The 9,652-nt window shown below is 42.6% G+C and overlaps 2 long non-coding RNA genes across 3 annotated transcripts; both read left to right on the top strand.

Moving 5' to 3' along the window:
• Nucleotides 1-2,301: 2,301 nt before the first annotated feature.
• On the top strand, nucleotides 2,302-5,949 carry LOC124686302. Of its 2 annotated transcripts, XR_006997785.1 has the most exons (5): nucleotides 2,302-2,377; nucleotides 2,466-4,475; nucleotides 5,085-5,176; nucleotides 5,373-5,510; nucleotides 5,613-5,949. It is a non-coding gene; the product is annotated as an uncharacterized LOC124686302 (long non-coding RNA). The 2 variants fall into 2 exon arrangements; XR_006997784.1 differs by having other exon boundaries at nucleotides 5,373-5,949.
• Nucleotides 5,950-6,787: 838 nt separating this feature from the next.
• On the top strand, nucleotides 6,788-9,336 carry LOC124686301. Its single transcript, XR_006997783.1, has 3 exons — nucleotides 6,788-6,883; nucleotides 7,332-8,619; nucleotides 8,971-9,336. It is a non-coding gene; the product is annotated as an uncharacterized LOC124686301 (long non-coding RNA).
• The last annotated feature ends 316 nt before the right edge of the window (nucleotides 9,337-9,652 follow it).

Below are 9,652 nucleotides of genomic sequence, written 5' to 3'. Positions count from 1 at the left end.
AAGGAATATTATTTCAATCCAAGATTTGAAAATTTTAGTGTGATTGTCCTTGACCCAATGCACATGAAATGTGGCCTCATGAGTGAAACTTCCGCGAGACTTGGGCCAGCGACCTTGAAAATGTGTGCTGAAAAAAACATTATACGTCTAAAATCTTAGGCGATAGAATCATATTTGTGAAGGTGGTGCCACTCTATAGTTGTCGAACGGTTATTCATATTCATGCAGGCCATCATTATATACCAACATGGGGACTCCATGCAAGACGGGAGTGTTACTGGCCCTCCCTTAATTAGTGCAACGCTGCCGCCGGATCTCGGCGTGATGAGCCTCAACTCGAAGCTTCTTCCACCCTCTCCCGTGGTGACCGTGTCTCCCGGGGCGGGCGGAGGTATGCTGAGTTCCGCCCCAAAATTTAGTCACCGAGGCCGAGGGAGACGAAGTTGAAGAAGACAATCCACCGCAGCGCCCTCTCGCCACCGTCCACTGCCTCTCCATCACCCGATGTCGACAACTCGAACGGTGCCTTAACGTTCTCGATGATGGATCTTCAACTTAAGAAAATTATATCCTCGAATCCATTGAATTTGTGCGCGGAAATTAATCTCCGATTTTGTAGAACTGGTGATTCTTCCTTCATGGATCTCTTAGAAGAGCTTGACATTGCCGATCCTCCACTCGCTCCGGTTGGTGGTAACGGTGTGGGGGATGATGTTGACGGTGAGAGGGATGAGGCGACCGGGGGGGAGGGGACGACGATGAGGTGGTCGAGGTCGATGTGGGCAAAGTGAAGAGAAGAAGGGCCGTCAACTACACCATGATAGAAGATGCAACGTTGTGCCGAGCTTGGGCGGCTATGGGGATGGATGTGGTGTTCGGCACGGATCAAACCGGGAAGTGGTATTGGCAACACATCAGAGATAAGTTTCATAAAAATCATGCCTTCAAACACAAACCACTCTTGACATCTAACTCCCAGCGGCACTGCCACGCCAAAATCGGCCTAGTCTAGGTGGCAACTCACATCCAAAGTCTATACAACAAGGAGAAGAATAAAAAGAGAACTAAATGGTTATGGCGAGGGTGGCCACATGGACTTCAAAGTTCCCTAGTAGACGCCACTTGGCCATGTCGGGGGTGGTCGGTTCCGGCCTAGATGAGGTCGAGAAAGAATAGATCCAATGCGGTCGAGGGTGGTGGTAGTCAAACCATGCGGCAACCAGACTTGGAGCACTGCGGGAGGTCTAGCGAGGTAGATGAACAATTGTTGGACGCTACTACTCACTCGGTACCCCCAAAGAAGGACGAGACGACCGGCATGGAGAAAAATAGTTATTATCTATCATTTCATGTCTCGTCTTGTCGCCGCACATTACAGGGGTCCTTTTATATATGCATGGAATCAACTACTACATTTTATTTCATGTGTCGACTCATTGTTTTGTATTATTATTTTATGTGACGGTACATCGAAAGGCGGAGAAGCCGAAGATAGATAAGACTAAGAAAATTTGCCCATGATACGGCTCATGGTATGATAGCGCAAGACCTCCACCGCCGTAGATGCAAGCTTGTTTTGGAACTAAAATCAGATTATCGGAAAGTAAAAAACGAAAAGTAATTTGGCGGAGATATTTGATTTCTATATAATTTTGATGTGTGATTTGGATATGATGGTAGGGCAAGTGAAATCAATTTCATCTCAGAATTTTCTTATTTGAAATTGCTGAATGAATATAATATTACTATTATTATTACTTGTCGTTGATTGGGTGGAGGAATCGGGGATGGCTGTTTATTACCCGCTCTTTATTTTTCCTCCCAAAATGATGGGAGACATTAATTAACTTGCCTTGCAAGGCTGCGTATTTATTTTCGTCCCAAAATAAAGAGCTCCGCGATTTGTGAGGAGGTTGATTATATGTGCTTTGATGGATGATTTTGGCTGGAGGAATTCCATTATTTTCTACCCAAAATAATGCCTGGCATAGTTAACTTACCCAAAATTTGGTGGGCATGTGTCACGGTAACCACATTTCCCCTCCTCCCACCACTCACCACCTACCCACCAGAGAAGCGGCGGCGCGGCTGGCGTGCTCGCCGGCGCCGGCGTGCATCGGCCGGCCTCTCCGTGCGCGCGGCTCCGTCGAGCTCGCCCGACCGCGTCGTGTCCGTGGCCGGGGTCTGCACTGCGGTCCTCCACGACGGCGGCGGGTTGCCGGCCACCATGACGCGGCGGCGGCGGCGGGCCGTCGTCCGCCATCTCACCCGTTCGCGAGCCGAAGCAGGGGCGACCAGCAGCGGAGAGGGCTCCGTCCTGGCCGTCTCCTCCGGCGTGCTCGCCGGTAACAGCGACCCCCGACGCGCGCAGCTGCAGGTACTCCTCCAACTAGTCCTCCTTGCTCTGTTTCCAGCGCCGCCCCTCCCGCGATTGGTTCAACCCATGACCCGCTCCTCTCTGCTAGGGTTTCCCGGTGCACAGGGACTCGAATCTTGGAGACACTGGATCGAGTTCGCTCACGAACAGGCCTGCTCCTTTAATTTCTCTCTGTTTACACGCGCTGCAAATATTCAGTTACAGTGTACGCGGTGGAGGATCTGCCCATGAGTGTGCAAGCAGTATTTACTACTAGTTACTTTTTGATTGATTAGAGTTGTTCCTATCGCTCCAATACTACTAGTCCCTGACGAAGGACAAATTTATTTGTATACATGTGCAATGCAAACTGATCTGCCCGTGTGAGTGTTCCTGGTCAAGGGTGATTGACTACTAGCTAGATTCCTGTGAACTAATAAAGATCTGTTGTTCCCGTGTACTACTGCTGTTCACGTTTTTTCTCTGTTCCTTCGGCGCATAATAGCATTTGCTGTTCAAGCTCGGTTTCACATCGAGAATCGCTGAAACTTTCCAACTTGTACTAGCAGGACCGCTCTGCTATAAATCGTCAAACTCCGTTATGCTAGTTTTTTTTCATCATAAATGGTTGAGCTTAGATTATACTCCATTGGTTGTTGATCCATGTTATGCCTGTCTCTCTGTATTTATACTGGCAATCGAAGGCTTGGAAAGGAATACATTGTTCCATTATTATTTAGCATATCAAACTCTGATTTATCCATAAAATGCATTAGAAAATTTCAAACTCAATGTTTGTTTGTTGCTGATGCATTCTAGCTTGGTTGGTTTTATTTCGCCTGTCATAGAGGTTACTTGTACTGCACTGTGCTACATATAAATCTTGACATTTATATGCTAATCTTCCTGAGCTTATTTGTTTTTGAATGCTCATTATTTTTTCCTTTGATTTGATTTAGCTGGACTAGTACATTTGTTTCTTAAGGAATAATCCTAATTGTCCCTGTTTCCTTATCATGGACTATATACTTCAATTTGTAATCATGTAGGATCAGAATGCCGTACAATTATGCTGCTGCGTGCCGGTGAGCACCACCTCCCTTCTCTACCTCATTTCCGTTGATGCTAGATTGCTGCGTTATTTTCCTTCATGTATGTGGGTGTGTGGTAGAAACCTTAGCTAGCTAGCTGTGTGGGTGACAAGAACTACCGCGGCTTGTTGTCGTAAGGTTTTCTCCCGCCTTCCGCTGATGAATTTGTGATGTTTCTGGTTCTGCCTGCTGTGCAAACCAACCGTTGGTTAGAGCTAGTTTGGCATGACAAGTGGTCTGTGGTGGTAGTGCTAATGTGGTGCCAAGTCTTTTGCTAATTTGTAGTTCTGCAGGTATGTAGATAGTACGGAATTGTTCATGGCTTTCGCTGATTTTTTCAACGAAGTTAGGAGGTTGTGCCATCCGGTCCACAGATAATTAATTTGAACCTTGCATTGCAACATCGTTACTCCTACAACTTGTTTAGTTAAGTTTTGGATTTCCTGCTGTGCTTAGTGTGAGGTTGGATTTTATACTGGACGGGGTCTCAGATTGTTGCAGTTATGGTATTTAACATTAAATGAAAGGTTCTTCTTAATTTGACGTTTCTACTGTCGGTTTCCTCAGTTGGTGTTCAAAGTCTACTTGTTGTGTTGATTTTGTATGGGACATGAGTATAATATATTAATTTTGTAGTAGGCCTAAATGTTTATATCATTGTCAGGAACTTCCACATGGGGTGGCTCATCTGCTTGCTAGTTTATTTCTTGATGGCCAGTCTGATTAAGTTGTTTCGACAGAATGTCGCTGCTGTAGTCTCATTCTGGTTGTTACATTTGGTATCCACTGCATTGCAGGGTAAGAAGAGGAAAGACGCTATCTGCATAGTCATTGCGGATGACACTTGTGAGGAGCCTAAAGTTAGGATGAAGAAGTTCATAGGAAGAGCCTGATGAGTCTGTGACTTGGCGATGTTGTCTCTGTCCGTCAAATGCCAGGACGTGAAATATGGGAATCGTATCCACACTCATCCTATTGGTGATACAGTTGAAGGCATTACTGAAGCCTATTTGATGCCTTCTTGAAATGTGAGATTCTGCCCTTCAAGCTTTACTCCAACTTAATCCTCATATATGATCATGATCATTTGTGCATCCGCTGCATTGGAAGTCCGCTCTGCTCATAGAGTTTCTGGAATTACCAAATTTGCAGTTTTTCGGTTGACATATATGTCTGCTTATTTGAAGTCTTATTTGGTCGTAATTTGTTTACTAATAGCGACTCCTCATAAAACGGTGCAGCATACTTCTTCATGATGGCTAGGCATTGCTAAATTTTGTTGCAGCCATCTATTGCTTTCTTCACTGTACATGGCCTGATACATTCATTGGCCTTGCATGGGCTTTACTCATGCCTCCCCGGTGGACTTCGTTCCTCTCCGAGTTATTTCCGTTTCGAAGTAGTTCACTAGTAGTCCTAGAGTATTTGCACTTAAGACACGTATGCTGATCTTGCAATTGAAAATTATGTGGTGTTCAGTGTTCTTGTTTGTAGTAGTTTATATCTTTCTAAATTCTAATAACGAGTGGCAATAATCCGAATACTTTCCATTATTTGTAGCCATTTATTTCTCCTTTGTTGATGCTAGCCTTAGCTTAACTATTCTTCTGGCTTGATTGTGTGTGGTGGTGTTACAGCCAGCCCAAGGTAGTGGTGGCGATGGCGAGGATGGGTCAGGAAGGCACCACTCGGTCTTCGCCTCGGACGAGAACACGAATACTACCTGCAGGTGCCTCCCGCTGTCTCTTCTGTCCCATTTCAAGTAATAAAAATGAAAGTAATAATGTCCTGCTGTTCATGAACTCTAATTGGCCACTGTTTGATGAGCTAATTGTGGATAGTTGGCTACTGTTGTTTGATGTTTTGAGTAATGTCCGAGCAGCTCTAGTGTCTAAAATAGATGCGTGACCTTGTTGTCGTTTCAGGTATGATTGCTGACCGTGTATTACTTCCTGGAAAATGGCAAGGTTCAGTGCTATGGACCCACAGTTTCAATGACCAACTTATGCACATGACCTGCGACATATCTGGGAAAGCATTCCTTTATCCCTTCAGATTGCGAGGTTGTGCAACGCGATTTCCGTGTGAACTTATACATGCTAGATCAGAGTTATTGTGCATAGCAAATAGATACAACTGACCGTCTTCTTTTTGTTCTTGGCAAGGACAACGACGAGGCAGGGTGGCAGCTGTGACCTGTGGCTGCTGTAGCTTCATATATGCGCCTTGGTCGTCGAACAATCTCTATGCAGGTGGAGTTACGTTTCTACCGCCTTATCAACTATGCGATAGATATGGTTGATGCATGCTTTGTTGGTGTAACACCATCTGAACTTGTTGGTGTAACTGTAAAAGCTTTCGCTTATGTTTGTTGTTTGGTAGTGTGATACGCATTTCTGCAGGTTTATACCTCTGGTTGAGGTTGATATGTATATTTGAATGTCAAATTTGTTGTGCCGTGTGCACATCAAGTAGTTTTTATGTACAGTGTATTAATTGCTATGTGATCATGGTGTCTGAAAAAGAGCCAAGTTAATGCCGAAGTTTGGAGCTGATGAACCTGTAGGTGATTAATTGGCTGAGCTGACAGTGTATTTTTTCAAAGAAAATCATGCTGATGTCCCTCATGTATCTCTAGTCTTTTGATAAACTATCAATTGTGATGATTATCTTTAGGTGACTAATCACCTTTTTCCTTGACCTCTCTGTATCATTCGTTGTTTTTCTGAAAATAATCAGCTATTCGTTATCATCCGTTCATCAGTATGCTGAGCTAGTTTTCACATGCATGCACGTTTTAGCCTGAAGAAACGATCGGAAATTTCTCATTCTTTTTGAGGCCCTTAATTTCAACGTGTGAATATATATTCATATACTGAAAAGTATCTCCTAATTTTCCTTAATTTCAACACGTACGCACTAGGCATGTGTCAAAACAAATGCAACGAGATCTTGGGATAATTAATTCCTATTTTTCCTCCACTCTTTCCTATTTCTAGTCAGAGAAGAAAATCCCACAACAGTCAGCAGTGATCCCGCACGTCCACATGCTTCGGATATGGAAGTTAATATTTTTTACTAAAGAATAAATGATTTATATGTGGAAATTAATTAATTTCCAGGAGAGAAGAAATAGGCTTAATTATATGGAGCTTAAGATGTTAGGAGAATTAACTCCTCCCTAATTACGTGCAGCCTCCTTATAATTACATGGAAGATGGAGGGATGAGTGGACGAATCAATCAGATGGCAGGAAGACAGACATCCACGTCCCAGGAATCCATCTCACATACACATCTCTCTCTGCCCCGGCCGCCTCGCGCGGCGGCGCCTCCTTGCCGGACGATTTACCAGCCGCCCGGAGCGTGGACGCCCATGACGAAACTCAGGGGAACCAGGAGGAGTGGCCGTCCAGCACCATCTCCACCTCAAGAAGGTCCATTCTTTACCCTGACCTGACTTTGGATGAACCGCTGTTTGCTTTTCGTTATCCTATGGTAATGAAAATCGATTCACAAAGGGATCGCTTTATCAGCATGACGACTCTTAGTAAGGTGCATCCTGCTGGCTGACTTGTGCAGAACCATTCCAAATTTTGCTCTTAATTCATCATACTTTTCTTTCATTTGTACATATTAACAAAATTGGGTTTTTTGCTCCAATAAAAATTGGCTGCATGGTTATTCATCTTACAGGGATATGTCCAAGGGAGTAATTAGTTGGCTGCAGAAATAGGAGAAACTGTGCCGACTTCTAATCATATCTTTAATAAAAGCACCTTCTACTCAAGGATGGACACTAAAATTCTTGAACTTTCATATTTTGTATTCTCTGTAGCTATACACACTGGTTCTAAAATTTCTCTTGGTCTTGTGATTATGCAGTTTCAGACGAGAGGCAAATCTTCAGTATTTGTGTGCTTGCAATTATGAGATATATAAAGCCATGATTGCACAGAAGGTTCACAAACTAATCAGAGTATGCGACGTCTTTGGTCCTAAGGTTGTTTTGATCTCAAATATTCCAGTGTAATAATCTCACAGGTATATCATAATTTCGTTTATTGTGCCATTTTTGGGTTTACCTTCAACTAATGAATTCTGAAAAATTGTATTTTCTGGAGATTTACTGTCAATTATACTTAAGGATGCAAATTGAGTTCAGCAAAAATGGTTAGTCAATTACCACGCAACATCTTTTGTCCTATCTACTATATTCTACTTTGTGAACTATAATAGATTTAGTCAAAAGAAAATGCTTATTGCTTATTCCATTACAACATGCTTTTCAAACGTGAAGTTAAAACGATCTTTCCATTCTTAGCTTTCTATATGTACATCTCTTATTTACCGTACAGACAGATTTCACCCATTGTTGCTGTGATTGATTGCTTCCTTTGTTGAATTGATCGAGATGTATACACCATGTGTTATAAATAGCATTTGGGTTGCCCTCTCTGGCTTCCAACTCTGAGCTCCGAATATCCCTACTATTATTGCGACTTGGTTTATTTTCAAGGTGCGCAACTAAGCACTAGCATTCAAGATTCGGGATTAATCATGGTTGTTGGCATGGGAAAATTGTTGGTACATTTTGATAGGGATTGAACATGTATGAGATTTATCAATAACTTGGCATGTTCGACATGTTTTTGAGCTATTTTGCCTCACATTTCCATAAGTATGCTGCGGCCCGAGCTTTTGTTAATGGTCCCTGCGTATTCACTATTGAGAGATAACAGTTTGACTAGTTTTTTGTTTGTTTGGGAATAAACAAGTTGACTGCTGATACATGTCCTAATCTATCTAGCTGAAGAAAATGACACAATTTGGTGTTTTGGTACTACTATGGTGCCACCATGTTACCACATGGCTTGCGAAGTGATTTCCTAGTCTTGTCTGGATGGGCTTAACAGCCTTACAGTGTGATGTTTGAGATGAGAAATGTTTGAAATCCTAGATTTAAATCATGTTTCACATGAATCTGTGTGATTGACATTTCACCGCTTATGTAGATAACTTCCTCTTGTATACATTTTTGCTGCAGGATGGGCAATTTTGGTGTGTCCTTGTTCTTGAAGGAGTAACTCTTCATGTCTTTTGCAACCCTCCACTCTGCCACCGAGACACCAATTCTAGCAACATTCTTTTTGATGAAAATTTCGTTAGCAAGGTTCGTTCTTTAGATGTACTGATAAACTCTAGCAACGGGTGTTATTCAGTTTGTGAAACATGGTGACAAATGTCCTCGACTTGTATGTTCTAATATATTTAGCTAAAGAAAATGAAACATTTGGGGCTTTGATACTACTATAGGTACCACCATATGTTACCACGGGGCTTGGTGAGTGATTTCCTAGTGTTGTCTGGATGGGCTTAACACCATTGATAAAATTGCTTCCTAGCCTTACAGTGTGCTGCTTGACATGAGAAATGTTAGAAATTCCGGATTCAAATCCTGTTTGACATGAATCTGTGCGGTTGACATTTCAAATAACTTCCTCATGTATACATTTTGCTGCAGAATGGGCAGTTGGTGTGTCCTTGTTCTTGAAGTAGTACCTGTTCATGTCTTTTGCAACCCTCCACTCTGCCATCAAGACACCAATTCGAGCAACATTCCTTTGGATGAAAATTTTGTTAGCAAAGTCGTTCTTGTGATATACTTATAAACTCTAGCAACTGCCGACATTCAGTTTGTGAAACAAATGTCCTCGACTTTATATGCAGGTTGTTGATTAGCCTTGCACATGCATCTACAACCTTTGTTACTCAATGAATAATTCTTAGTTCTTATGTCTTAGATCCGTGAGCTAATGGATGCTTCTGACTTACCTATATATGTTTTGTATGTTATGGAGATTGCTGAGTTGAATTATAAATTTGCTCCTACTTATGGCTTGGGCATTTGAACGGCCTTGTTTGCTCTCAAGTACAACTTGAACTGTGATGATTTGTTGCGCCAGCTTGCTTGCTTGTTGTATGGTGATTGTTGCCCTGCATACATATGCGACTTGTCCTGGAGTTAGCATTTGAAGCACTGGCTCCAGTTTACATTTGTATTCACATACTTGGTGGCATTGGTTAATTAAAGGCAAACAACCATCGTCAAGCACAAATTATCTTGTGACATTATTTTGTGCGTGTGACTTTGTGAGACAAGTTTGTTTTCTGATTTCTTATCTTGTGATGATCACTAGAATAAT

The sequence above is a fragment of the Lolium rigidum genome, chromosome 2 (assembly GCF_022539505.1).
Source record: "Lolium rigidum isolate FL_2022 chromosome 2, APGP_CSIRO_Lrig_0.1, whole genome shotgun sequence".
Lineage (NCBI taxonomy): Eukaryota > Viridiplantae > Streptophyta > Magnoliopsida > Poales > Poaceae > Lolium > Lolium rigidum.
The sequence above is the reverse complement of the archived record's forward strand: the minus strand, read 5'-3'. Positions and strand labels throughout refer to the sequence as shown.